We start from the raw sequence: 23910 nt of genomic DNA on the forward strand, positions 1-23910 counted from the left end.
TTGTGTATATTGCAGTACATTTGAATTAAAAGTGCACAATACACTACTTTAGAAATCATTACTAAATTTTGCTCATAACAACCAGAAAATCATGCGATTATAATCGTTGCCCAGCTATAATTTTTGTAAATATTTGATTATATATTTTCATTTGGCAACACTGAAGAAATGACACTTCAATGTAAAAGTAGTGAGTGTACAGCTTCTATAACAGTGTAAAGTTGCTTCCTCTCAAAATAACACATCACACAGCCATTAATGTCTAAACTGTTGGCCACAAAAGTGCGGACTCCCCTAAGTGAAAGTGTCTAAATTGGGCCCAATTATGGCGCTTTTTGACCAAAAGTTTTCTTCAAGGAACTTATAATAAATAATAAATTTCATTTATAATGCACTTTACATTTCAGGGAAATCTCAAAGTGCTACAGCAACAAGGGGTTAAAAACAGTTCCAGAAAATAACAATCGCAATAAAACACCGTAACAAAAGATTTAAAACCATGACTGTTAAAAGGCCTTTTGAAATAGAAAAGTCTTTAGGCCCTTCTTAAAAACCTCCAGAGTTTGTGGGGCCCTTAGGGGCTCTGGCATTCCAGAGCCGTGGGGCGACTGCCTGGAAGGCCCTGTCTCCCATGGTGGAGAGTTTAGTCCTTGGTTGGTGCAGGCAGTGGGTAGAGGTGGTGGAGCGGAGGTTTCTTAAGGTGGTGAGTGGGGTGAGGAGTTCACTGAGGTAGGCAAGGGCAGTTCCATGTGTGCACTGGTGGGTAAGGAGACAGATTTTATATTGAATTCTGTATTGAATGGGCAGTCAGTGGAGGGATTTCAGGACTGGAGTGATATGGTCATATTTGCGCCTCCTCGTCAGGACCCGGGCAGCGCAGTTCTGAATATGCTGGAGCTTTTGCAGTCTCCTGCCAGGGATCCCGACGAGGAGGGCATTACAGTAGTCCAACCTGGAGGAGATAAAGGCATGGATCAACTTCTCAGCATCTAGTTGTGAGAGGGAGGGGCGGAGTTTGGCGATGTTTTTGAGGTGGAGGAAGGAGACCTTACAGAGGTGACGGATGTGAGTGTCAAATGTGAGATTTGAGTCAAGTCTGACTCCAAGGTTTGTAACAGAGGTAGACAGGGGAATGTGATGACCAAAAATGGATATACTGCTGAGGGAGGAGGACTGGGTTTGATGTGGGGTACCGATCAGGATGGCTTCGGTTTTGCTGCTATTTACTTGAAGAAAGTTGTCAGCCATCCATGCCCTTATGCCGACAGGTCCAGTAGGAGGAGGAGAGATGGTCTGCAGTCATATAAGTAGGTCATTTGTGACGCGGACCAGGGCTGTCTCCGTGCTGTGTGCTGCTCGAAAACCGGACTGAAATTTTTCATATATGTTATGGATGTGAAGGTGATTGTGGAGTTGGGCTGCAACAACTTTTTCCAGGACTTTGGACAAAAACGGCAGGTTTGAAATGGGTCTGTAATGAGCCAGGATGTCGGGGTCAAGTGACGACTTTTTCAGATGGGGGCAGTTTTGAGAGCTGGAGGAACCTGACCGGATTTGAGTGACTGGTTGAGGATTGCTGTGATCAATGGACTGATGGCTGTAATGTTGGATTTTCATAATGATGTGGGGAGAGGGTCCAGTGAGCATGTGGAGGATTTCATGCACCTTATGATCCTCTCCACCTCTGTCTGAGAAATGCCTGAGAAAAGAGAAAATGTCTTTAATGGGTTTGTGGGACTAATTTTGGAGGAGGGTGAAACTGTGGCAGAAAGGTTGGATCGGATTGAAGCTACCTTGTTGGTGAAGAAGTCCATGAACCTATTGCACTGGTCTGTACTGGTGTCAAAATGTGCATATGTGGGAGGTTTGAGAAGAGAATTTATTGATGCAAACAGCTGTTTTGAATTTCCAGAGCACTTTGAGATTTTTTGAGAGAAATATTGAGACCTGGCTGTGGTGAGTGCTTTGCAGTATGATTTTTGGTGTTCACGGTAGGCCTGTTGATGTACATGTAGGCCACTGGAGGTGAATTTCCGTTCCAGGGCACGGCCAGCCGTTTTCATCCTCTGGAGCTCTGTTGTGTACCAAGGGGCTGACCTGGAAAAAGTAACTGTTTTCGTTTTGATTGGTGCATGTAAATCAAGAATATTGTACAGGCTGGAATTATAGTGGTCAACAGAGCCATTAACTGATGCGAACTGTGTGACTAGTGAAATTTGCTGTATGTCTTGGTTGAGGAGGGTGGTGTCTATTGCTTTTAAATTTCTGAACCGGATTTGACATTTTGTTTTATGGTAGGGACTTGCTAGGGGCACTTCCAGGGAGATAACCTTATGATCAGACACGCCCAAGTCATAGACTCTCATGTTGGTGATGGGGGCGGTGTCTGTTATGACTAAGTCAAGAGTGTGGCCTTTTGTGTGTGTGGGTACTGTGACATGTTGTGTGAGATGTAAGCAGTCCAGGAGTTCAAGGAACTCTGCAGCAGGGCGGTTTGTGGGGGAGTCAACATGAAGGTTGAAATCTCCCATAATGAGTGTATTATGGGTAATTGCACAGAAAGATGTGAGTAGATCTTGCAGCTCAGTGATAAATCCAGGGTGTGGTTTTGGGGGCGATAGATGAGGAGTATTGTTATTACTTCTTTATGTGATCTGAGTTTGAATGGAAGACACTCAAATGTGGTCAGCTCTGGCAGTGGAAGGGGGGTGGCAATTAGGTCTTTGCGATGGATGACAGCAAGACCTCCACCCCGGCCGGTGGTTCTGGCCTTCTCCAGGTATGTGTATCCTGGGGGGCAGGCTTCATTTAGTGCGAGATATGAATTTTGTTTGTGCCAAGTTTCAGTGAGGCACATCATGTCTATTTGTTTTTCAAGAATATGTTCAGATATTAAACCGGTTTTGTTTGTCAGTGACTGGGTATTGAAAAGGTCTATTTTTATTTCTGAGATGATCTTAAAGGTTCCTTCAGCCCACTGTTTCCACCTGCGAAGATTAGACAAATTAACCAGCTGGTAGGCTGTATGGCTGTACACAGCGATGCAAGAGCTGCAGGACTCATGTCTGTGTCGCCTGAGTGTCGGAGGAACGTGATGTTTAACGAGCTTAATTACCTGCTGTAATCAGCTGTTCCCCTTGTTTTGGAGAGGAGACCGACCTCCCCCCCCCCCCCCCCCCCGAGCAGGGACTTTTTAGGAGGTAAAATGAAGACCCCAGAACTACATTTAGACCCTGGTCCCTCCAGTGGAAAAACAGTGAGTTCCTCCAAAGGTTCCTACTTCTGGGGTATAGTTCCTTTGGTCGAAATGCAGCTTTAGTCATTTTCCCTCCTCGGTGTCATGGGACTCGTTGGTGTTACAAGGTCTCAGGTGTAAATGGGAAGCAGGTGTGTTAAATTTGGTGTTCTCTCTCACACTCCCTCATACTGGTCACTGGAACTTCAACAAGGCACCTCACAGCACAGAACTGAGGATCTGAAAAAAAAAAGCAAAAGAATGGTTGCTCTACATATAGATGTCCTAGGCTATAAGAAGATTACAAAGACCCTGAAACTGAGCTGCAGCACGGTGGCCAAGACCATACAGCGGTTCAACAGGACAGGTTCCGCTCAGAACAGGCCTCGCCATGGTCGACCAAAGAAGTTGAGTGCATGTGCTCAGCGTCATATCCAGAGGTTGCCTTTGGGAAAAAGACGTTTGAGTGCTGCCGGCATTGCTGCAGAGGTTGAAGGGGTGGTGGTCAGCCTGTCAGTGCTCAGATGCAGACTGCATCAAATTGGTCTGCATGGCTGTCGCCCCAGAAGGAAACCTCTTCTAAAGATGATGCACAAAAAAGCCCGCAAACAGTTGAACACTGAAGACAAGCAGACTTTCCTGGAATCATGTCCTGTGGTCTGATGAGACCAAGATCAACTTATGGTTCAGACCGTATCAAGCGTGTGTGATGGCAACCAGGTGAGGAGTACAAAGACAAGTGTGTCTTGCCTACAGTAAAGCATGGTGGTGGGAGTGTCCTGGTCTGGGACTGCATGAGTGCTGCCCGCACTGGGGAGCTACAGGTCATTGAGGGAACCATGAATGCCAACATGTACTGTGACATACTGAAGCAGAGCATGATCCCCTCCCTTCAGAGACTGGGCTGCGGGGCAGTACTCCAGACCACTGCCTTGGACTGGCCAAGCATGTCTCCAGACCTAAACCCTATTGAGCATCTGTGGGCGCAGCACCAACTGCTTCTTTTCTGAAATGGCCTTTATGGAAGACACAATGTAGTCCTCTCAAGACCTTCAGTCACTGAACATTTACCGGTAAATGCTATTGCCTCCTCCTGTCTGTGTTGAGAAAATGTTGCCAGGTGTAAAACACTAACACAACATCAGGAGCTTATCTCATTCATTATATATATATATATATATATATATCAATTTCTCCTGGGGATAAATAAAGTTAATGTTCCTCTGATATTAATAATACTTAAATATTAGATATATAATCGATAGATATCGATATCTATATCTATCTACCTCTCTCTCTCTGATCTATCTACAACAAGAAGCACTTGGAAGTATTAAACATGTTTTATTTTGATTCACTGTTACAGGCTGCCTCAATACACTGATTGTTCAGTAGAGAAAAAAAATAAAAAATTTAAATTAAAAAACACAACTGAAGAAGGCTGACCAACAGAGCAGCACTGTAAAGCGAGCACTACACGTCTCAAAATTTCACATTATGACTACATCAAACGTCACATTTCTCTGTTGGTGATTCTGCAAAACCCTGTTTTTAAATTTTGCATTCCCCAGCAGTAGTCTGTTCTGCTGTCAATCCCAAGAAGCATGCTGAGATGACCATTGTGTTGCTAAAGCATTTAGCCCACAATGACCACACACACAAGGGTAGTCTGTCTCCAATTGCAATTCTAATAGACAGAATAACTTATCTGGGAATGTACAAGCGTTTTCAACTTTTCCAAAACCAATCACCATAAAGAAGGTGATGGTGATTTTTTAGACAAGGGATCCCGCTACTAAGAAAAGATGAACAGAGAGATAAATCTCTCTTCCATGATTCATCGTAAAATAACAGTGCACTTGACCTTACGAAGCTGAGCTGACAGAGCCTCACTGACTGAAATGGCTCTCTATAGTCTTCCCAGACAAGACATGACCTACGTGAGGACATGACCTACGTTCTTAAAGTGTGATGCAAGCTAACAGATTGACCCCATTTCCACAAGAACAGAATGCTTCCAGCCCAGTCCTTGTTTGATGTTATTGTTTAAACCCCTTTTTCAAAACACTCTTCTCTACAGTTACCACATGGGCAAAAATCTCAGGGTCAGAGATGGAATGGGATGTAAATGACTATTCTGTGTGTGAGGTGTGTTATCAGACAGCCTGGAAGCTGCAAAAGAAAATTTCTTCCCAAAGAAAAAGTATGGAGTCAGAGATAGGATGAATCAATCCTTAATACGTACGTCCGGAGAGACAACAAAAAGATGTTTTTGTGGTCCCCGTATTGTCACCCATTTGACTTTGTTAAAATCTCACCTGTGCAGGCGGAGGAGTGGCCATTTGGAATTTTGTGAACATTCCCGAACAGCCGGTCCATTTCAGGCCTAACTGGCCGGTGGTCAAAGTTTTTATTTTTCAATTTCTTATGTCTTACTTTATGAACTGCGACCGAGCTGGCCTGCTGCTCAGCTGCAGCGGAACGCTGTGTGTGTGTGTCAGACTGGGCAAAACTAATACTTTCAATCTTGAAGGAGGACACGAGCAGCCCGTCCAAAATTGGACTGATCCTCGTTTTTCCTGACATCCAATTGGCTCAAAGGTGCAGATCAAAGAAGTTTACTTTCAATTAGGTTTGTGTGAATGCAACAGAGGTGGACAGTAAAAATGTTGGAAAGAAGAGAAAGGAATGGGTGGTGCCAAAAAAATTATTAAAAAGAAAACACTGTTGGCACAAGAAGCAGCCAAATGCTCCAAATTAACAGACCTTTTCCGTAGGGAAAAGGGTGTTGTGGCAGGCGATGCAGATCAGGACGGACCCAGCAGCATGGACAGGACAGGTGCATGATTAGTGATGCATTTATTATACACTGAAATTATTGATATCCATTTAAATATAGGCATATACACTCACTTAAAGGATTAGGAACACTTGTTCAATTTCTCATTAATGCAATTATCTAATCAACCAATCACATGGCAGTTGCTTCAATGCATTTAGGGGTGTGGTCCTGGTCAAGACAATCTCCTGAACTCCAAACTGAATGTCAGAAGGGGAAAGAAACGTGATTCAAGCAATTTTGAGCGGGGAAAAACATCCAGTATGCGGCAGTCCTGTGGGCGAAAATGCCTTGTTGATGCTAGAGGTCAGAGGAGAATGGGCCGACTGATTCAAGCTGATAGAAGAGCAACTTTGACTGAAATAACCACTCGTTACAACCGAGGTATGCAGCAAAGCATTTGTGAAGCCACAACACGCACAACCTTGAGGCGGATGGGCTACAACAGCAGAAGACCCCACTGGGCACCACTCATCTCCACTACAAATAGGAAAAAGAGGCTACAATTTGCAAGAGCTCACCAAAATTGGACAGTTGAAGACTGGAAAAATGTTGCCTGGTCTGATGAGTCTCGATTTCTGTTGAGACATTCAGATGGTAGAGTCAGAATTTGGCGTAAACAGAATGAGAACATGGATCCATCATGCCTTGTTACCACTGTGCAGGCTGGTGGTGGTGGTGTAATGGTGTGGGGGATGTTTTCTTGGCACACTTTAGGCCCCTTAGTGCCAATTGGGCATCGTTTAAATGCCACGGCCTACCTGAGCATTGTTTCTGACCATGTCCATCCCTTTATGGCCACCATGTACCCATCCTCTGATGGCTACTTCCAGCAGGATAATGCACCATGTCAAAGCTCGAATCATTTCAAATTGGTTTCTTGAACATGACAATGAGTTCACTGAACTAAAATGGCCCCCACAGTCACCAGATCTCAACCCAATAGAGCATCTTTGGGATGTGGTGGAACGGGAGCTTCGTGCCCTGGATATGCATCCCACAAATCTCCATCAACTGCAAGATACTATCCTATCAATATGGGCCAACATTTCTAAAGAATGCTTTCAGCACCTTGTTGAATCAATGCCACGTAGAATTAAGGCAGTTCTGAAGGCGAAAGGTGGTCAAACACAGTATTAGTATGGTGTTCCTAATAATCCTTTAGGTGAGTGTATATTATATGTATTACATTTTATAAACAACAGTTTGCATTGTGTTATCACACACAGACAACATCCTCCTATAAGCAAGGAATCTCTGTATTTATATTAACTGTTAAGGTCAGTGATGGAGGGGGACAGGTTTATGATAAACCCAGTCATATTGATGAGGGGGGAGAGAAGGATGAGGAGGAGGAACAGGAGGAGAAGGAGAATGGAACTGGTACAAAAACAGTGACAGGTTCAGGGACAGTGTGCAAGGCTGGCTAGGCAATCCTTATGCATCATCTCTCCATTTTATGGGACTGCATTGTAGTTTGATTATATAGTTTTTTAAAACATTGAATATCCGAGTGTGTATATGTGAGCATTTGTAACTATTTTATCAATCTGACTGTGCACATGACATGCAGGTAGTTAGCGGAATCCTATACTGTGATTTATTTGTTCCAGCTCAGGTTTTCCTGACCTGGTCTTGCGTAATCTAGTGTTTATTATTTATTAGTATTGAAATAACTGCAAAAAATTCTCCTGCAGCGCGCGTAAAAGGCCTCTCCATCTTAAAGTCCCAGGCTGAATTTGAGTCCGAGTACGTCCCTGTCTACAGATGTCTACTGAAAGAGAATGACTCTGATCTTCAATCACTGCTGCTGTCTCTCAGGTGACTGTTAAACAGATTGTATTTAACTTTGGAAATAGGTTTTTAGCCAAACTTATTTTCAAATAATCTAACAAGCTACAATCTGCAATATTTATTTCACATAAAGCTCAAGGTTGAAAGTCATTCAGAGAGGCTGAAACCAATTTTCAACACTGCAGAGGGTCACAAAGAGTAACAACTACAGTTCAAAATGAAATCTCAAAGTCCACAGACTGTAAAGTCACCCGTGTCACAGGTTTGGTTTGGTGGGGTGTGTTTTGCATTGTGTTTGCCCTTCTCTGTAGCATGTATGTTGCATATATGTAACATTGGTCATTTGTTTGTCATTAGTGTTTCTAGTCTTGTTTTACTGTCTGACATTGTTCCTTGTGTGTTTCAGTTAGCTTTACTTTAGTTTGTAGTTAGTCTACTCTAGTGTCTCTTGTCATGTTCCTGTGCTTGTCTGATTATCTGAGTAGTGTCACCTGATTGTAATTAGTTTCTCCCTCACCTGTGCATTTACAGGAAGTGGTTGTTAATCTTCAACCAAGTCCAGTTGCCCTTGATTTTAACCTTCGTTGGATTGTTAACTGCACATTTGAGTGGCTCTTTATTGTGGCCAGCCTAATGCACACCTGTGCAATCCCCATGCTGTCTGATCAGCATCTTGATATGCCACACCAGTGAGGTGGATGGATTATCTCGGCAAAGGAGAAGTGCTCACTGACACAGATTTTGACAGATTTGTGAACAATATTTGAGAGAAATAGGCCTTTTGTGTACATAGAGAAAGTCCATTCCAAGTCATAAAAATAGGTGAGCAGAATATGAGCCTGTGGGTAAGTTGAGCCAACCCTTGTTTCTTGGCAACCAGACAAAATTGGTCCTGTGACACATTTGAGAGTCATCCATTATACTCATGGAATGAGTGATACGCACATTGTTAAAAAAAAAAAAAGTTTGCCGTGTTTTGGCATTCAGAAGGATTTTATTATGTTCAAGGAGTCATTATTTCGTGTCTAGACAAATTTTTTTTCCTCAAAAATCTCACGTGTTAGTGCTTTAGGAGGTATCTTATGCATTTTTCACAGTAGAGTTGGTCCGGACTGTGAAAAGCTTGTTACCAGCTACAAGCCAGGCTATAGTAAATTAAAATAGCCTAAAACCAGGTCTCCCAAATAGTTTTGAGCCGCAGAGCTGAAAAGTTAACATGCAATCACGTTAATCACAAAATCAGACTTTACGTGGATCAGATAATGTTGACGGGCAGAAAAAAAAATCAAAAGGGTTATATACGATATTGTGGTATTGATTATTTGACCCACTCCTAGCATCAACTAAGCTAGGTCTTGCATTATTAATACATTTTCTGAGCATGTCTTGAAGAAGGAGCCTTTCTAGTTTTATTATTTTAGTTTTTCCAGCGCTGAATAATCCTCTAAATTGTGTTCAATTAAATTACCACAAACGAGCAATTATTCAGCATAGGAGTACAGGTTCTACAGAGTTCTACGGAGGTGACAGAGTGCACATTGCACAGAGGGCAATAGGTGGGTGGACAGTAAGAGCCCATAAGCATATTTTTAACAGGTTAATCTAGCCATGCTCCAGGGACAATTTAACGATTTTTAGGGGTGCTGAAAAAAAATATACACTAATAGTTTATTTTCTATTAGAAGGATAAGTAGTAGACTAGGTTTGAAATTCACTACGAAGATTAAATAAAATACTAGTAAACTGAAATGTTCGCAAATAAAATTGCAGAATATTCTGAGAGCGATGTCTGTTTAGAACATTAGCTGACGCACAAAGATTATTGTCTAATGTTATCTACTGAGCTAATCTGCTTGCACAGTTGCCAGCTAAGGACCTAACTTGGGCACTTTTTAGTTAGAGTAGGATAGCTGCAGTGGTTCTTATTCTGATAGAGTTTGGCTTTATGGCATATTTATGGAGTGTCAATAAACTAAAGCATTGGAATAACAAACCCAGATTCAAATTAAATGTTTATATAGAGCAGGTTGGAGGACCCAAACGCAGGACAGAGAGCAGGTTCACTTCAGAAAGGTTTATTAACAGAAAGAGAGCGCACTTACAGGCAGTGGCTGAGTCCAATGATAAAAAGTGAGGCACGGGGTAAACACAGATCCAAGGTTCAGGCAAGTAATGTTACAGGTAGACATCCAAGGCTGACAAACTACACAGGCGACTGATGGTGGCAGCCTACAGACCACAACACACTGTAATGACCAGACAGAGACTGAACAGAAACAGCAAACGTATATATACACAGGGTTAACAAGCAGGGCGGGAGCAACACAGGTGACTGGGATCAGGGCTAACGAGACAGAGAGACAGCAGGGGAAAACAGAGAGGCAGGCAGAGACAGCAAAGGAGGACAGAGAGGCAGGCAGGCAGAGAGATAACTGGGGGAACAGACTGAACAGTTGACAGGCAGACATGGGGTAAAATAAACAACCAACACAGACAGAACACATGTTACAAAATACCAGACAAGAATCTAACTTCAGACAATAACAGAAACCCATGTAAACAGATAAACACCGACCAACTATAACACAGGGATCATAACAGACAAAACCTTAACGAGAATACAGAATACAGAGCAGACAAAACTAAAGTAATGCAGAGAAAGAACTAGAAGTAAATACTAAGACATGAACTAAGACACAGGACTAAGAACAAAGACATGGAACCAAAACACAGACTAAATAACAGATACAGAAAAGCCTAAAATAACAAAACTGAGAATAAACTAAACAAGGCAGGCAGGCACACAGTGTGACATCAAGTGTATTGGGACCATGCTGCATGGTGATTCTGCATTTTAAATAAAATGAATTGCTTGATCAGGATAAGCGGTTGACGATGGATGGATGGATGGAATTGCTTGCTTGACTGATTGATTAGATTATACATTCTATGTTTGGTTGTTACATTACAGTAGAGAGAGGATAGAGATGGGGAGAAGGAAAGAGAGCATGATGGATTCATGTAATCATGGTTAAATACAATATGTTTGTGTGTGATTGTCAGTGCAAAAATGGGGAGAGGAGGATGGAGAGAGGAAAGGACAGAAAGCGAGAGAGAACGAGCAGAAAGAATAAGGTGAGAAAGTGCTCTGATGGTTAAATCAAGATTGTTATAGTGGCAAAACTGTTTAACCAAGAAAAAATACACTCAATTCACAATATTATTTTACATGCATTTCAGATGCATATGTCATGTGTTTCATTTCACAATACAAGGAGAAAGAGAAGAAGTCTCTTGGGAGAAGAGAGAGAGAGAGCAGACCAGAGAGACAAATGAAGAGATATAGAGAGCAGCATATCGACCACCAAGCCTTAGCAGCAGGGTTTCAATATGTTTCTTCTGATTTAGGGGATAGGGACACATATACACCTACCCAGTTAAAACTGTCTCAGTACCCACAGGATCAGTTTGGCACACCAAAAAAAGCCTTCCAAAAAATTAGTTCCAGAGTTTTAAATGACTGGAAAACTCCTCTAGGGAAAATGTTGCTTTCTGCTTTGCTATATTTGGTAAAACATCTCAAAAAGGAAGTATTTGTAAATGGTGGAGTCAAGAATTGTAGAAAGGCACAAATGGGGGTGGAGCTAGACTCTCAGCACAATGGGGGCAGAGCTTCGTGGGCCCACCTGCTACAAAGTCATATTAACCAAATTTACATGACCCCAGTCTCACTCCGAAAGTCCACAGAGTCTGTCTGCTTTGCAGCCTTTCTACTATGTTTGTGCTAATACCAGAAGCGATGCAGTGCATCCGTAGACTGAGTGCGTCCAGGAAGCGTCCCAGTGTCAAGCAGCACAGTGCAGATGAACCGGGCAGGAAGTCAGACACAGAAACAGCAGAGAAAAAGTCAGTTTTCAAAATAAAATACCCGTTACAGACTTCCGATTGTATATAAACAATAAACACAGTTAAATATGACAAAAGAAACATTTTTACTACGTAGCCTACTTAATCATAGAAGCACAAAAAGCAAGCACTAATCACCAAATCACCAAAATGTAAACGTGTCCGCAAGTAAAATGCCCTTATTTTGAAATGCTCCCTGTGGTAGTTGCTAGATGCACCCGTCAAGCTGAGAAACAAAAGTGATCCACAGAGAGCTTTGAAGAATGTAGTAGAAGCACAAACAGGACACCGTATTAAAAACAAGTCATTAACGTGGGGCAACTACACGCTCCACTGCTAAAATGCTTCTGAGAGGCTTCCAGTGGAAGTTGACACCGTAAATAAGCCTCTGCCCACACACAGCCTACGCCCCTCCCTCAGAATTCCTATGATGCATTAGGGTGAAGGGAGTTTTGTAAAAATGTGCTAATAAGTTTGCCATTTGTTTGAAATAGAAATGTTACTTTATGATTTATGTTTATTAAAATGTGTCTCTTTAGAATCTAGTGTGTTTGTTGGTGATTGTCGTTCTTGTGGTGGTTTACCATTGAAACCAGAGTGAAGGGACTGTTTCATTTGATAAGAGATGCTGAATTCTACAGTACTGCGTATTGTCTAGTGATGACAAGTTTGAGTCTTTTGACAGAATCGTCCATTCAAATCTCGTTCATTATAATGGACTAATCTTTTTTTGAGTCATTTTGTTCATTTGAACTAGGCTGGTTATTGCGGCGCTGCAGCCCTATAGTGGGCAATTAAAAAACAGCAGACAAGGGGAGAACATGCAAGCTCCACACAGAAAGGCCAGGGCAACTGGGGTTTGAACCCACAACCTCCTTGCCGTAAGGCAACAGTGCTACCCACTGTACCACCGTGCCACCCCAACTGAATTCACACCATGTAAAAACCACAGAAATATGTTGTCTATATGCAATCCACTACTCCGCCTAGATCCTTCCATTTTCAAAATCTTTCCCGATTATACAACCAGAACAGCCATAAAAAGGCTTATGTATATAATTCTTTTTCTCTAACATGCTCATTCATGAGTAAAATACTAATATCAGATTTGCAGTAAAAAGCTTGATACACTATTTGAATAAACACACTCTTTCAACCAATTTAATAATAATCTGGATCAAGCCACCAAATTCTTAAAGAACTCCAGCACAGAGAGAGGAACAAAGAAATATTAACACATTATATAAATGCAGCAGTTTGGCAGGTCTGGACGCAGAATGGGCCACATCAGGTCCTCATTCTGCAGACAGAGAAACACACATGAGCACATCGCTCTCAAACACGGCCAGGTTGTTTACCAGTCACGAGCTGTGAAACAACAGCACGGCTCTGTTGGTAAGTAAAAAGGAAAAGTTATGTTGCGTTCTCTGGTGGACCGGATCAGCTGTTAGCTGTTTACAGGGCTAACGCTAACGTTGCTATGTGGCTGTGTTTTAATGACCGTGTCTGTTTGTTTTGGAGAGGAGACGACCTCGGAGGTAATTCAGCTCCAGGTAGAACTCTGTCAGGGCTCTGAAGTGGAGCGGACTCAGAACATCTCTCATCAGCTGTTAGCTGTAATGTTAAACACTAGCAGGACTAAAGTTACGGTGCGGCTGTGTTAAAACTATAACTTAGCACAACATCATTGCACTGTAATAACGTTATGCTTTATTAAATGTCGGATAATTAACAAAATAGCTATATAATGTCAGTCCAGTGACTGTTACCTGACAGCCGACCTGCCTCTCATTCTCCGGCGCTGGCAGTCACTCAGCCTGCTGAGTGAACGAAAGACTGAGGAGAACCCATGTGAGCGGTCATTCCTGCTCCACAGTAGGAGCTGTCACGTGACAAATGAACAACTCAGACCAATTCTGTTTCCTGTGCTGACGGAGCCCATACAGCTGCCATGTGACAAGTGAACATAAGAGTCCAAGACTATTCACGCATGCGAGACAGCCCGTTCCTCCCGAGTCATTCACACGATTAGGTCTTATGAACAAAACGTTCATTGAACACCACAACACTAATGGGAACAAAGCATGTTTCAAAATAATGAAACCACCTGGTCACACAAGAACAGTGTATAACAGTTACAAAGCAAGTCTGCTGTACAACACTGCCTTGTGACAGACAGACAACTCAAGTTAAACTTAAATTAGCGAATGAAGGGAGTACATGCAGCATGTTGTTGCAGTGACCTGATGATGATAGAAGTGTTGTTCACAAGAAGTAACTGCAACTATTGTTAGTGAGTGAATCAAAGATGTATGACTTATGAGGCCAGAGATAGAAAGACAGCCGGCACCCTGTGTGAGGTATGTTTCTATTGAGGGTACAGAAAAGGAGAGGTTCCTAGCCCTTACAGAGACAGTCAATGTTGATGCTATGTCAATAACCAATCAACCATAAAGAGGTAGAAAAAGTAATTGATCAGTTGAAATGTGTGGCACAGGCTTCCAATGCCGTCATGAGTGGGGTTGTTGGGGGTGTGCAAGTCCATTTTCAGACCCTGAAGCGATATATGTGCTGTTGTGTTATTCACACAAGTTGAATCTTATGTCACACATGCAGATCGATTTTTCAAGAGTTTTTTTACATGCTGGAAATTGTCCATTCTTTGTTTTTAGCATCTTGCTTGTGAACCACCAAGTTTGTAGACAGTCAAAGGAAATTAAGATTGCAGCCAAGATTGCAGCGATTACTGGATTTCACTATTAACCGCGCTTTAAAATGTCAGTTAATTAATCTGAGTGTTTCTGTTGCACGGACCAAAACTGTGACAACTTGCATAGAACAAAAACAAAGCTGCATATCAGAGAAATAAACTTTATTTCCACGAAAGAAACGGCTGAAGTCGGCAGTGTGGGAGCATTTCGGGTACACCAAGTCTCACCAGGGCATTAGTGAAGATGACGGATCACCTGTTCAATAACTTGCGGTTAAAAGGCTCCTGCTAAAGGAATGAATAATAGCTTTGCACGCCCACGTAAAGGTAGGCCTAATACATTATATTGAATAAAGTAGCAAGTCGGTACGGAATTATATATATATATACTTATAATCGATGCCGTAGCGATGAATGTCGAGCTTTCAGTGCAACGTAAACAAACCAAGCAGGCGTAAACTTTCAGACATACCGCAACGACAGCCCCGCTGCGCTCTGAAGCCCATTATTTTCCATGGCTTGGTTTGTTGCTGTGTCGAGCAGTTTTGTTCCTTTGCTGGGTTTCCCTCAATGATAGACCGAAATCATTAAGCCTGTATCTTTAGATTTTTCAATAATTTAATTACATAAAAAAGGTACAAAATATAAAAATGACAATTAATACAGATTACATCAAGTTATAATTAAGGAAAATGATAGAAAAATAATGAATTGCAATTGAGATCACTTTATCTTCCTCAAAGGAATCTCCTACCAATTTCCTAAAGATTACTCAAAACCCTCAAATTCACTCAGATTAGCCTTCTAAAATCATTGGACATTAACTTTACATTATCCTGATATTAAATGATTCAATGATTAAATCCTAATTCTTAGAGAGAGATTTACTGAGCCCAATTTTTCCGGAGACTACGGCCACTCCTTGTTAACTAAATATTAAAATTACTATAAAATTAATTATCAAAATTAATTATCAAAATTAAAGCCACATACGCAACATGGCAGATTTCTAACTGCGTCATCTCAGTTCACAAAAACAAGTATCACCTCATTTTCATTATGCAATATCCTTTTGTATCACATTCTCCTTTTAAGGAGACTCTCCCCAGTTTCCTGCAGCCTCTAAGCTGTTCGTCTACAGTAACCTTACAAATTTGATAGAAACACAGATGAAGAAAACATATTACATTCAATTCAAATACACACATTAACTTGAACATATTGCTACGTAGTTATTATAGTGAGTACATCTGAACCTTAAATTCCCAGTTCCAAACAGTTCTTGATCATATACTCGAGGAAGGCTTTAACTGAGGCCATCTCCTTGTGAACATGTGGGTTCACAGGTCCAGCTTTACATTTCTTGTAGGTTATCAAACATTTTATACACATTTCTACATGACTTTTACATTAGTTTAGATCACCTTAGTGATTACAATCTCCCCAACTCCTCTTTAGTCTGTCTCTCTCTCATGTGCTCCCAAGTGTTCACAAAAGAATTTGTTCTTTCCTTGGGAGTCTCTTATCTTTGCTGAGTCTAAATGCCAAATCACCCCACATTTCCACTCAAAAGTTGAACCTTGTTTTAAACAGCTGTAGAAGTAATAAGTCGACTCCAATTCCCCAAAATGTTGCACTCAGTATTGGCAGTGACTATTAAGTATGTGAGTTGTATCGACAACATTTTATCAAACTAATCATTCCTTTAATCTTGTGACTGTTTACAATTGTTTTTCTGCACATAGACCATAAGTAATTAAAACAGTGGTTCTGTGTTTCTCTTTGTGTCTTTGTTTATTCTTTTGTTTAATTGCATTCTAGTTTGGTGCCTTAGTTCTTGTCTTTTTATTTATTCTTGGTTTTGTGTTTGTATTATTCTGGTCTTGTCTACTGTGTGTCTGTTTCATCCTAGTCTCTGTTGGTTTCCCTGTTTGGTTGTAGTTTATTTGTATTATTACTTTCTGCTCTCTCTGTGATCACTGTGTGTCTGCTGTGCCTGATTAGCTCCTCATGTTGTTGACCTGTGCACGCCCTCCCTGCTCATTTGCCTTTGTATTTAAGCCTTCAGTTCTGTTCAGTCTTTGTGATGTCCTCATCTGTGTTGAGTGTTCTGTCCTGTCCCTGCAGCTGTTCTTTGGATTTATCTGCCCGTGCTCTGGATTACTTTTGTTGGATATACCTCAGTTTTGGATTTTGCCTTTGCTTGCACATAAGCCTGTTTTGTTTCGCATTAATAAATCTGCATCTAAATTGAACTGCATCCTCCTGCTGTTGTCTGCATCCGGGTCCACACCTCTGCTACCTGCTGTTGCATTCAGCCCACCCTTGACAACAATATCCTGCTATCATTGAGTGCCTCTCTACCATCAACACACCTAGGGCTCTGGGATTGAAGGCAAAACTCAGCAGATTCTCCTTAGTGTATTTGATGTTTGTTTTCTAGGATCTCCTGTCTGTAACAGCATGTTTACACAGATACCTCCAGCTACAGAAGGAGACAGGTAATCTTGCCCAAGTAGTGACATACAATGATGCAGTGACATACAATGATGCAGTGACTAACTGAACCTTAAAGGTTCAGTGTGTAATATTCCTGAGTATCTATTGACAGAAATGCAATATAAGATTGTTACGTCCTCACATGGCTCAAGCCCAGAGGTGAAGAGGAGTAACAAATATAAATGAAAACCGGCTGAAAAGAAACACGAAACAAATAGATATTTATTAACAAACAAACCTCAAAGAGGAACAGCAGAGACACAAACACAAAGAACTAGACTACTTAACAAAAAGAGGTGATATAGGATTCAACTAAAACACAGAACTAGCAACTTAAATAAAAACACATTTAACACCTTCCCTCTTCTGAGGGAGTATGCGAGCCCACACCACCATCTGACCCACTGGCCAGCAGCCACACAGACTGGCCCCTTGAGACCAGCCACAAAGGCCCATTGCTGCACTCTCCTTGTTCTCTTATCCTCCAGGTACTGATTGGGAAATCAGGGGCAGCTGCTGCCAATCACTAATTGCACCTGCGAGGCAGGAGGGTAAGGGCATTACCTGTAGAACTACAGGAGGAGAAGCACACAAGACAAAACAGAATACACGACTCTTGGGCCGTAACAAAGATCCATAACTATGTTTTTAGTGGTGTGTAAAGACCTTACATAACAAAGCATTATGTTTTTATTACCTTCGAATGAGCCATTTATATCTACATAACCGCGGGTTCCCTGTTCCATGGACCTCGCCATGTTGCACCGTCATGTTTCTACAGTAACTGAAAACGGACAAACAGCGCTACAGAGCTGTTGAATAGGTAACTACCATTAGATGGTGGTGAGAATATAAAGCATAAAATTTGAAGCCATAGACTCTTTTAATGTCGTTCAGAATTAGTTAAAGAAAAAGAAATAAAGCATTGCAGCAGAAAACATTCTTGCGCTTTTATTTTTTTGCCAAAACCACTAAAGAGGAAGTGATTATGTGAGTAACTGTTGCTGTAATGACTTACATCTATTTCAGCACTACTATCAAAGTATTTGTGTATTTATATTTTTTGCCACTATCAAAGCATCATAATCAGGCCACAGGCCAGATATTATTACTGGCGGGCAGTTTTGGCGAGGGTCCGTAATCACAGAGAAAATTAATGTGTTTCCCTTGTCAATGTTTGTATAAACTTTATCTATCTAGTCAGTGTTTCTTCCGAGTCAAAAGGAAATTGTTATTTCCTTGTTTGAACAGTGTGATCTTTGAACTTGAGAGACATTTTTGTAGTTTGAATGAAAAATTGCTTGTTGGGATTCAGACATGCAATCCAGTGTCAGACCGCCTCTTGTCTGAGCCACAGGTTTCTTTGACTATACTAGTCAGCAGCTGTAGCTGTGAAAGATCTTTTAATGCCTCACATCGGCTCCATATTTGGCTGAGGCAGACCAGGGCCAACGAGGACTCCAGCACCCGGCTGTGATGTCAGTTGAGAAGAAGGTGTTTGAGAGATAGTCAATCATCAAAAAGTGACTTACCGATTTGCCACCCCCCAAAGTGCGGCCTCCCGTATCTAAGGTTGCCGGTTTAAGTCAGGACCGTGCAGTAGTATAACCTCGGGGAAAGCTGCACATTACCATATGTTAATTCACTATTAAATTATCTAAGTCCTGTGTGTATGAAGGTACTACAACTTTAGTTTTCTTAAACAATGCCAGGTATTGACCAATTAAATGATCCAGATAAACAATAATCTTGTGGCACAAGAATACATCCATGATAATACTGGCTCGCTTACCAGTTGAAAAGCTCGCACACACACACACACACACACATCGAGGTAGGTAAGGTATGAGTGAGTCTCCAGTAATCATGCTGTAACGTTAGCAATGTAAGTATTTCCTTAGCATATCAGTAACAGACCCCTTGTTTTTCAGCCTTGAGCACAACCTTAAAATAAATGCAACTCAGAGTAAACTAAGTTGTTAATTTGACCCGCATAAGAAAATATGACACCTGACAAGTGCAGGAGCAACAAATGGCAACTGCAACAGAAGTGAATTAATGCCCCGTTCCAGACTGCTCGGAACCGGAAAATTTGAAATATCTGACTTCCGACCTGGAAGTGTTCCAGGTGCATGGTGGTGCATGATGCCGAAAGTGAATGAAAAACATGGCTGGCCGTGACAAGCTGATGTTTCTTTGTGAAGTGTGCACACAACTGAACCCTCAACAGTGCCCTTGGTGTACCTATAATAACACACGCAACATTCTTCTAAATACAGTGGGTACGGAAAGTATTCAGACCCCTTTAAATTTGTCACTCTTTGTTTCATTGCAGCCATTTTCCAAAAATCAAAAAAGTTCATTTTATTTCTCAGTAATGTACACTCAGCACCCCATCTTGACAGAAAAAAACAGAAATGTAGAAATTTTTGCAAATTTATTAAAAAAGAAAAACTGAAATATCACATGGTCATAAGTATTCAGACCCTTTGCCGTGACACTCATATTTAACTCAGGTGCTGTCTATTTCTTCTGATCATCCTTGAGATGGTTCTACACCTTCATTTGAGTCCAGCTGTGTTTGATTATACTGATTGGACTTGATTAGGAAAGCCACACACCTGTCTATATAAGACCTTACAGCTCACAGTGCATGTCAGAGCAAATGAGAATCATGAGGTCAAAGGAACTGCCTGAAGAGCTCAGAGACAGAATTGTGGCAAGGCACAGATCTGGCCAAGGTTACAAAAAAATTTCTGCTGCACTTAAGGTTCCTAAGAGCACAGTGGCCTCCATAATCCTCAAATGGAAGACGTTTGGGACGACCAGAACCCTTCCTAGAGCTGGCCGTCCGGCCAAACTGAGCTATCGGGGGAGAAGAGCCTTGGTGAGAGAGGTAAAGAAGAACCCAAAGGTCACTGTGGCTGAGCTCCAGAGATGCAGTCGGGAGATGGGAGAAAGTTGTAGTAAGTCAACCATCACTGCAGCAATCCACCAGTCGGGGCTTTATGGCAGAGTGGCCCGACGGAAGCCTCTCCTCAGTGCAAGACACATGAAAGCCTGCATGGAGTTTGCTAAAAAACACCTGAAGGACTCCAAGATGGTGATAAATAAGATCCTCTGGTCTGATGAGACCAAGATAGAACTTTTTGGCCTTAATTCTAAGCGGTATGTGTGGAGAAAACCAGGCACTGCTCATCACCTGTCCAATACAGTCTCAACAGTGAAGCATGGTGGTGGCAGCATCATGCTGTGGGGGTGTTTTTCAGCTGCAGGGACAGGACGACTGGTTGCAATCGAGGGAAAGATGAATGCGGCCAAGTACAGGGATATCCTGGACGAAAACCTTTTCCAGAGTGCTCTGGACCTCAGACTGGGCCGAAGGTTTACCTTCCAACAAGACAATGACCCTAAGCACACCGCTAAAATAACGAAGGAGTGGCTTCACAACAACTCCGTGGCTGTTCTTGAATGGCCCAGCCAGAGCCCTGACTTAAACCCAATTGAGCATCTCTGGAGAGACCTGAAAATGGCTGTCCACCAACGTTTACCATCCAACCTGACAGAACTGGAGAGGATCTGCAAGGAGGAATGGCAGAGGATACCCAAATCCAGATGTGAAAAACTTGTTGCATCTTTCCCAAAACGACTCATGGCTGTATTAGATCAAAAGGGTGCTTCTACTAAATACTGAGCAAAGGGTCTGAATACTTATGACCATGTGATATTTCAGTTTTTCTTTTTAATAAATTTGCAAAAATTTCTACATTTCTGTTTTTTTCTGTCAAGATGGGGTGCTGAGTGTACATTACTGAGAAATAAAATGAACTTTTTTGATTTTTGGAAAATGGCTGCAATGAAACAAAGAGTGAAAAATTTAAAGGGGTCTGAATACTTTCCGTACCCACTGTACATAGGTTTTGAAGGCTGTATAAATAACTGTATATAGCCTATTGTTTTAATTAATATAATTTATTATAAATGTTACCATAAAACACATATCAAACACATTTACTTATCTGTTAAGTTCTGTGTGTGCAGCATGCAGGGACTACGAACTTTAGTTTAGTTGTAGTTGTGTTGTAGGCCTATGACAAATTAAAAACCTTGTAACTTTTCTACATCAATTTATATGCAGAACAGGTTTTACAATATATAGTATGTATACTTTTATTTAAATACATGCAAATATGTTTTATGTTGCCTTTTAGGATATGGTTTACCATTTACAATGTGTGCTTCCCTGCAAATGCCATTGTTGTGTGACATCATTCAGCTACTTGGTACATATTTTTTTCTCCAAGTTCACAAGTACAAATTCCGACTTCAAGTGGCTTACATAGTACTTTTTCCAGTTGGAAGTCGGAATTTCCCAGGTTCCGAGTTGCCTAGAATGCAGCATTAGCATTGGCTTTAAAGACACAGTAATGTTGCAGGTGGCTCTAATTTATCAGCTGATTAGATTCACCTTCACCTAATTGTAATGTAGGGGATTCATAGTGTTAATTAGATTTTTGAAACAAGCTGTCAGAGTGTTTGCACAGTCAGTGTCATTGCTCTAGCTTGTCTAAAGGTGTTCCAGCATATGTTACAGCTGTGCCCGGTCTCCCCTATACGTGGAGGAGCCAGTTGGAGCGGAGTCTCTGTGGCAGCAGACCGTAGGTTTTCACTTTGAATTCTGGATGAACTTCTAACTACAAATTATAAACTATAAACCGGTAGACTAGCTGGAAAGCCGCGGAGGACGCAGAGCAACCTGTCGCTTGGTCATTTTCTGCATTTGTTTTTGTGTGTGTTGTGTGTGTGCACGGTCATTTTCACCAGTGGACTCGAAGTTAAAGAGCGTCTGACACCGCAAAGGTAAGTCATTTTCATGTTTCACACAAATGTACCTTCTTTGGGAAACTGCACTGGCTACTGGTTTGCCTCTTTTCTCACCCAGTAACGTTCACTTACCGTTAACAGGGCTTTGCCTTGTACTGTTACACAGGTGTAGCATACTCTTGCTTTTCCAAAAAGGTAACGACAAGTTCACTACAGTAACTTAACGAGTAGTTTGTTCTTTCTCAACATCAGCTTTTCTCCCTTTTCTTTCAACAAAACTACAAAAAGAGGGTGAATAATTAATCTATTCAAGCTCCCATAAAAAGTTTGTGTATTTTAATTCACAGTGCTTTCTTATTTATTTGTTTATCCCTTTTTGGCAGTTTGTAGGAGTTAGTGTGTGTAAAACATTTATTTATAGCGTCCCTTACTTTAAAATTACAGAAAGATGTTCTAAAATAGAACAATAATGATAATAATAGTAACAATAATAGTGATAACTATTCATATTATAGGTATAGGTTTTAATTATAGGGCTGTGTCAGTGTCAGTAATTTCTAACAAATAATGATGATGTAGGCAGTGGTATCTCAGGGTACCTTCAGTCTATAAGAATTGCTTTGGCTTTGTTCCCCAGCACATTGGATTTGAAAAGAAACAGTGATTTTGAGGTTAATGTGCTGTTAAAGCTGTTATTGTTAATTATTATTTAAAGCAGTGCAGTCTTTGTGCTTATGTGTGTGTATGTGTGTGTGTCCAAGTCTTCCTGAATTTTCTAGATACTTCACACAGCAGCGTCTCCCTGTGCGTCTCCCACACATTTTAATATACATTTATGACCACATTTTTCAAAAAACATGCACATCATGAATAGAATACAAAGCGTGATATCTCTGTCAAACACCCTGTCAAGTTTCCAATAAAAGCAGCTGTGTCAAAATGACTGCAGAGCAGTGTAAAAACCTTTTCTTATGAATATAGATGCCTAGACCTTCAACGAGTAATACTTAATAACCTGCAGCAATGAGGAATCCAACCTCTCCAAAGTAATTAAAAGTAGAGCCCTAATGGTACAGGATTATTGCTGTGTGTTTGACTGATCCCTCAAATGTGGTTATTGTGACAAAGATATGAAATGGAGGCAGAATGTCCAAAATTACATCAGTGCACTGAAACAGTATACTTCACTGGGAATAAAATGTATTTAAATGTTTTATTTAACCTATCTTTAAGCAGGTGAGACCTGTTGAGATCAATGATCTCTTATACAGGCACGACCTGGCCAAGACAGCAGCATAAAAATGTTACAGATGACGATACCACAAGAAACATAAGAACATGTTATTGTCTGTGTGTGTGTGTGTGTGTGTGTGTGTGAAGGGGTTGTAACCTCACATAAAAATATTCCACTTGCTGGGTTTTTCTGTTACCTCTGACGGCCAGCATGCCTAATCCTATGTTGAGACTCCGGGTCGGATTTCCCATGAAATCCATTGGCTGTGCTCTCCCAAGCCTCTCACCTGTTGATTCTGTTCCATCCACAAAGCAACAACATAACAGCTAATGAGATGGAGTCCACTAAAACAAAAAACGACCGGCCCCAAACACAACACAGACTAAAACTGAAATTCTACCGAAAGGATAAAAAATAAACGTTTTATGTGCTGGAGCCCATCAGGACAAACGAGAATCAGATTGACTTCAGGTGAAAACACGTTCATGAAGGCTTGAGTCACAGAGACCTCCAATTTTTTTGGATAAAAAAAAGAGACAGAGTTGGCTTTAAGCCTATTGTACAGGTAAACTAACAATACTGCAGAGTTTTTGTTGTCGCAATATAGGGCTGAACGAATTGGGGGGAAAAAAATCTAATTGAGATTTTTCTGCCAGATATTGCCATTACAATTCGATTTGCTTTTATTTTTAAGAAAAAGTTCAGATAAAGTTAAAAATTCACTGCCAGTCTTTTGTCGGAAGACGCCTCAAGCACGGTCAAGCAGCACAGAGCAGATGAACCGGGCAGGAAGTCCGACACAGAATGGCATAGAGAATCCGGTCAATTTTCAAAATAAAACGCCTTGTGCAGACTCCTGATCGTATATC

General features: G+C 41.3%; 1 protein-coding gene across 1 annotated transcript in view; it reads left to right on the forward strand.

The window, feature by feature from the left end:
* Window positions 1-21528: 21528 nt before the first annotated feature.
* Window positions 21529-23910, forward strand: part of npffr1l2 (neuropeptide FF receptor 1 like 2) — a 40412-nt gene continuing 38030 nt past the window's right edge. Inside the window, exon 1 of the mRNA XM_038702447.1 lies at window positions 21529-21843. The gene's annotated coding sequence lies outside the window, so the exon portion shown is untranslated. The remainder of the gene's footprint in view (window positions 21844-23910) is intronic.

Source organism: Micropterus salmoides, unplaced genomic scaffold (genome assembly GCF_014851395.1).
Source record: "Micropterus salmoides isolate LMB-PRFRI ecotype aquatic unplaced genomic scaffold, ASM1485139v1 Ms_hic_scaffold_7, whole genome shotgun sequence".
Classification (NCBI taxonomy): Eukaryota; Metazoa; Chordata; class Actinopteri; order Centrarchiformes; family Centrarchidae; genus Micropterus; species Micropterus salmoides.